Source organism: Chaetura pelagica, unplaced genomic scaffold (assembly GCF_000747805.2).
Source record: "Chaetura pelagica isolate M959 unplaced genomic scaffold, ChaPel_1.0 scaffold79, whole genome shotgun sequence".
NCBI classification, from domain to species: Eukaryota; Metazoa; Chordata; class Aves; order Apodiformes; family Apodidae; genus Chaetura; species Chaetura pelagica.
The window spans coordinates 3,082,180-3,088,596 of record NW_009969339.1 but is presented as its reverse complement, the minus strand read 5'-3'; positions in this window follow the sequence as shown (position 1 = coordinate 3,088,596).

The following is a 6,417-nucleotide window of genomic DNA, read 5'->3' as shown; positions in this document are numbered from 1 at the left end:
CGCAACAGCTGCCCCGGCTGGCAGGAGCGCTCCTGGCCCCACAAAGACACTGCGGGTTCCACAGGCCCCGTCTGGCCACGCACGGGAGGGGCCGTGGGCTCAGCACCGAAATTCCCCGCCGAGCCTTAGTGCTCCGAGCATGATCTTTCGCCTCACGGCGTCTCTGATCCCGCTGCGTTCCTCGTCCTACCGGAGCGTGCCCCGGCACGGGGCAGGAAAGGCTGCGCAGGCCGTGCAGCTGCGGGGTGCGGAGCACAGACCCGCCCGACCTTCCATCTCCTTCGTGCCCGCCGCTTGGCTCCTGCTTGTACCGGCGCCAGGTGAGAGGGAGGTGGGAGCTGGCTGCTGTGGAGCTGCTGGCAGGAAGAGGAGAGCAAGGCAGAGCGAAGGCGTTGGTGGCAGAAACAGTCTGATGTGCGTGGAATTCATCAGCAGTCATATCAGGGGGAAAAATGGATCTGATGGTGTAACAGAGGATCCTTATGCAAGGCAGCTGGGTGGGCTTGGGACTGCAGTTTTAGGGCATTGGTGATGCATGGCTGGGTGGTGGGTGCTCTCCTGCATGGTACAAAGGAGATGAGAAGGGCTGTACACCTGTGTTTGGGTGGAAGGGATACGTGGTAATAACTTTAAAACTTATTTTGAAAATGCCTCCCAATTTTCCAGCATCACAAAGAGCTGCTTAAACTTTTGGTTTGGTTTGGGGTTTTGTTTTCCACAGAATCATAGAAAGGCTTGGGTTGGAAGGCACCTAAAAGATCATCTAGTCCCAATCCCCCTGCAAGGTTGGACACTAGACAAGGTTGGACAAAGCTCTGTCCTAGCCTGTTCAAGCCTGGCCTTGAACACCTCCAGGAAGGGAAGAGCCATAACCTCCCTCGGCAACCTGTTCCAATGCCTCACCGCCCTAACAGTAAAGAGTTTATTCCCAATGTCTATAAATCTATCCTCTTCCAGTTTAAAACCATTACCCCTTGTCCTATCACTACACACCCTGGTAAAAAGTCCCTCCCCAGCTTTCCTGTAGGTCCCCTTCAGATATTCAAAGGCAGCTATAAGGTCTTCCAGTATCTATTTTTATTTGTCCCAGTATATGGGGGTTTTTTTTCAGAAAATTGGACGTTTTATCTTAAATCATTATATTGGGTTGAATGTGGGAATTTGAATTTAAGTCCCCTTCTACTACCTGCCTACTGCTTTGGTCCAGCCTACATGACAGATGATAGTGCAGAAAAACATAACTGTTTCAAAAATGCACCTTGAATTAATGAATATTATACCTCTTCTTTTTCATTTGTATTTGCTTGGCCTTCTTCAGCTTCTTCAGTCCCCTGTGCTCATGCCCTGTTCACTGCTCCCTTTGAATTTTGAAGCAAGACTTATTCAGCCCAGAGATTCTGTTTCAGGTGCATATTAGAAGTCCCTATTTCTGAGTTAGTAGAAGAGAGTTTGCAATCACATGGTCTTTGCTGGCAGCTTCCATGAGGCAACTGGACCCAGGGTTCTGAACCTAGGACAGTGTTGTATCAAAATGTCCAATGTGATCAGTTTGTACTGGAGAATCCTAAAAATAAAAACGTACTAAAAAATCTTCTCCACTGCTATATCCTCACACTTTCAGGAATAGAACAGAACAGTTCCAGTTGGAAGGGACCTACAATGATCATCTAGTCCAGCTGCCTCACCAATGAGGTCTACCCATCTTCCAACACCTCCTTTCTCCTATCTGATAAACATGCTGAGTAGTGTATCATGATGGACTCTCAATTATTTGTGGGAACTGATTTTCATTTCTTCACAAGACAATTGATGAACCAAGTCAGCTGATCCCATATTGCTCCCTTCTTTTACAATTATGAAGGCGTACACAGTAGACTTCTTTCACTGCCTCCGTCTCACGTTTTCTCAGGGGGTTCATGGCTAGGATCATGCAAAGCAATAATGGATTTAGACCTGTGCAAAAGCAAACAAGTGCTAGACAATCAATAGTAATGGTGGTAGTTTCAAAATTATTTGTTGCTTGTTTTTTTAAGAACAATGCAACAAAAAGTTCCTGACAGTTGGTTTCTCCCTCAGACATGTTACTCTTCTTTATTTTAAAGTGTATCTTTTTATCTAAAACTAACCTGTAAGAAGTCTGTATTTGTGTCTTAATCTGTTAATATTTGCCCATATTAAAGATTTGTGTGGGATGAAAGAAAATGTCAATTAATGGAAATAATGCTTTTTAAAGCTCTGCTGGGGCTTCCGGGCAAAGATCTTACACTTGTAGCTTTAGTGTCTCTAAGACATAAAAGACATAAGTAGTAACAAGCTCATACCAGTTCTACCCCTGGGCTGCTGAACTGCTAGTGCAAATGCAGTTTATTTTCTCCTTGTGCTTTTGTGTTATACTGAAATGCATTTGCTTGCCAAGAGTGATTCCACAGGTCATTACATCAGTGTGCAAGACGTAACTCCTTGCAAAGTAAAAACTTGAGATGCTAATTTATCTGTTTCTCTATATGATTACAGCAAGGAATCCAATCAAGTTTTGTTTTGGAAGAGATTTTCTTTCCTTGGCCTTTTCTTTGATTCTCAGTACATTATTTTTTTTTAAAATAAATATAAAAAAATTTAGATTAAATATTCTATAGAGACAGAATCTTAAAACTAGGCCAGATCACAGTCCCTGATTTCAGCCTGGCAAATTCAGTTCCATGCTGCTAAGGTTTAGGATTAACTGAATTGTGTGATCTCTACATAGTCTTGTAGTCAGTAACTACTAGCATGTGTGACAGAAAGAGGTGATTTCCTCAGGTATTTCTTCAGCATAATTCTGTCAATTGCACAGATCTGACCCCAAAAGTCAGTACCTGGAGAGGATGCTGGTGTGACTGTAGGTTATGGATACCACAACAGAACTTGGTTAGTGGAGAGCTTGCATGGCATCATGATGTTGTCTTAACATTCCAGAGGTGGCTGGAGCTGATACAGGGGTGGGGCTTGTACTGAAAACAGATGAGGAAGCCTTAGAATCCTCTGCCCTCCTCAATATGGAGAGAGTAGTAAACAAAACACCCTGGGAAGGTTAGAAGGGTAGAGTTTCCACAGCCAATCTAGCCACAGCCTTAGCTGTCTCACATTTTATGATACGCTGAATCTCGGATTTCTGTTTAGGAAGGACCTAAAAAGGTTAGGATTTGCAGCAGTACCCTCAGACCCAGGATTTTATCTCAGACGCCATTTATTTCAGAGCATTTACCATAAAAACTGAGCCATATGGATGTTACCAGGTACAATAATCAAAAGGACGATCAGTGTTAAGCAGCAAGGGATGTAAATCTGTTTCAGGAAGTAAGACAGCATAGGTAACTGTCACACCATTTCTCCTTCTTCAGCTTGGTATGTACTAGCTAAGGCTTTTTCTCACCAAGGAACCAATACAAACTATTTCTGACCAGGAACAACACTCCACAAACAGTTTCTCATGGCATTTGACACAGTGGATCAAACTCTTTTACTTCCTCTGTACAGAAAGACAGACCACTACTGTTTAGAGGAGTGTGCATTAGGAATTTGCTGAGGTGGTAAAGTAGCTAGACAGTTCAGACTGGTGCAGTGGGGGAGTTTATTGATGTACCTTCTTATCTGAGAGATTTCAATATCCTGTTTTGCCTCTGGGTGAATTTGAAGCTCAATGCTTTGGCAGGGAGAAGTAGCAATCTTGTTTGCTTCTTACAAGACTTATTTCTCCCTGGAATACTGAAAACTCCACAGAAGAGCAAGCTGAGAAAGCATCTTTATACCTATCTTACAGACTTTTTTTTTTTTCCATTGAGTCTATTATCAAATCTGTCCCTGATAGTCTCGGTCAACCCAGAGTCTTAATATCCATCTGTTAGCACTAAAGCCAGTCTGCCTGGCTCAGTTATTTGGATTAGGGCAAAATATCTTGTGACTTCAAGTTATGTTCTCAACTTAGTTGTCATGGGCCATGGTGTAAACAATAACATCCCTTGCCCTTTCCCTCTCCTCCCACTCTTAACTATGTTAGCTGCACACTAGGACATTTCCAACCTATGGGACCAAATGCAGCTGCACGTCTAACCAGCTCAGTAGCAGTGTTGCTGTTTGCTGGATCAAACTGTGCATTAATTGTAGGCTTTATTGTCTTTTCCAGTTCTACTGGTAATGGTAAGGAAAGCCCTTGCTGTAAGGGCTGAGCACAAACTAGTCCTTCATCTCAATTAACAGTGCTTCTGTAGTGAAAGGCCAAGAATGAAGGCCAACTTGAGACAGTAGTCAAATTTCCACCTTTTAATGGTTTAAACCCAGCTGGCAACTGAGCACCAGCTGTTCACTCACTCCCTGCAGCAGGATGGGAGGAGAGAATCGGAAAGGTGAAAGTGAGAAAACTCATGGGTTGAGATAAATACCGTGTAATAATGGGGAAAAAAATAAATAATTATAAAATGTAATGAAAGGGAAAATAACAAAAAGAGAGAAAGAAAACCCATGAAAAACAAGTAATGGAAATTACTACAATAGCCTACTCGCTGGTGAGGTGGTGTGAGAAGCAGAAAAGGCCTTGGCTGTGCTCAGCAGTAACATAAGCATCTCTGCATTATCACCACTGTTTCCAGCATAAATCCAAAACACGGCCCCATACAAGGTATTAGGAAGAAAATTAACTCTGTCCCAGCCAAAACCAGCTCATACCTGCATGTCTTACAAAAGGCACAAGGACATTGATCTTCCTGATTGAGCAGAGCAAATTTAAAGGCTGTACAATTATTTTGCTAACATTGCAGAAGAGACAGACAACTAGAAATGAATGACAATTCTCTCTGGAGAAAATGTCCACAGTAGGTAATCTACTTAAGGATCCATATAATGACCTATAGCTGCAGTGCCCCCGGATGAGGAAGGAATTGAAATTAAAAAAAGAGGTTAAGTGCTGAATACTGCAGCATCTAACTTTTTCTTTCCCTTTGGACTGGAATCTTGAAGCACGTCTTTGGTGCCTCAGATATATATACGGATGCACATATCCACATGATAGGTAGGTTGGTAGACAGACAGACAGACAGACAGACAGAAAAAGCAAGCAAGCTAGGTACTTAAGAATGGGCTCCAAAACAGCTGGTGTGCCCTGGGAGCACAGCTAGAGCTGAAAAAAACCCCAACATTTTGTCTTAAAGCCATCCCTTTCTGGAATTCCATCTCTTATTCCATGATGTTGGGTGATACCCCTGAGATACTTTCTCCTGTAAGATTGATCTTTCATATAAATATTTAGAAACTAACTTACTTGGTGAGGCTGGGACATCCCGTTTCCCTCCCTGTGCAAGCTAGACCACTGAGTACCACAGGTTTCTGCAATTGCTGGTCCACAAAGACAGCACGTAAAATGAACCCTGAGCCACTGGCTCTGGTATTTGCTCCAAGTATTCTTTGTAGAGTTTTAGATGATACAACTGGTTAATTAGTAAAAGGTGTCAGCAGCCGTAACAGCAAAGACCAGAACATAGGTTTCCCCCATCTTACAGATGGCATTTAAGCCAAAACAGATGTAAAAACAATAATAAATCATGTCCTTTGAAGTGAAAACAGTCCTGTACAAGGCAGTCCATCTGTATGCCGTCACAGTCTTCTCCAGAGTTCCTCTGAGCTTCTCTCAGATTGCTGTTGCCATGTGACACACATAAACTGGGGCAAAGTAGTGCAAACACAGTTATTTAAAACATCATCTTCTTTATGGAAGCTATTGGATTAGGCTGTTTGACTTAATCGCATTTACTGTCTCTGAAGGCTGTGCCCAGAGCGACAGGGCTGCCAGGTGCTCTGCATCGCTGGGAGCAAGGGCTCCTCACCCCCCTTGCCAGCAGGGCGCTTGGGCCTTGCACAGGCACCCTCTGCTTCCTGCTTTCAGGTTAACAGGACCTACGCTTGGCTTTGGTCTATGCAAATACAGCATCTATAGTGTCACGCGTGCTAGAGACGATGTGATTCTTTTCAGGAAGGGGAGCTGTGTGTCTTCATGGCTTGATTTAGTTGGCTCCTGCCTCAGAGGCGACTGCTGTGTTCTGTCTGCTTCCTGCTAGGTGAGGCAATAATGGCACGTAGATCCTGTGACAGGAAGAGATGATGACCCTGACAGGTACGGCTGGCCGGGCAGGTGCGTGGAGGTCAACACAGCAATAACAGCGTCGCGCTGCTTCGTGCCCCGTTCCTCAGTGGGTGCTCAGCAGGCCCGGTGACGCCGCAGCCAGGCACCAGGCCGGTGACTAAACTCGGCGCAGGCCTGAGTGGCTCCCCTGAAGCTAAGATGGTGGGGGGGGCTGGACCAGGGGTCCGAAATGGCGGGCGGGACGGGGCGCGTCCCCTCCCCCGCCTCGGGAGCGGAAGGAAACCGGGGCCGGGCAGCTCGTAGGG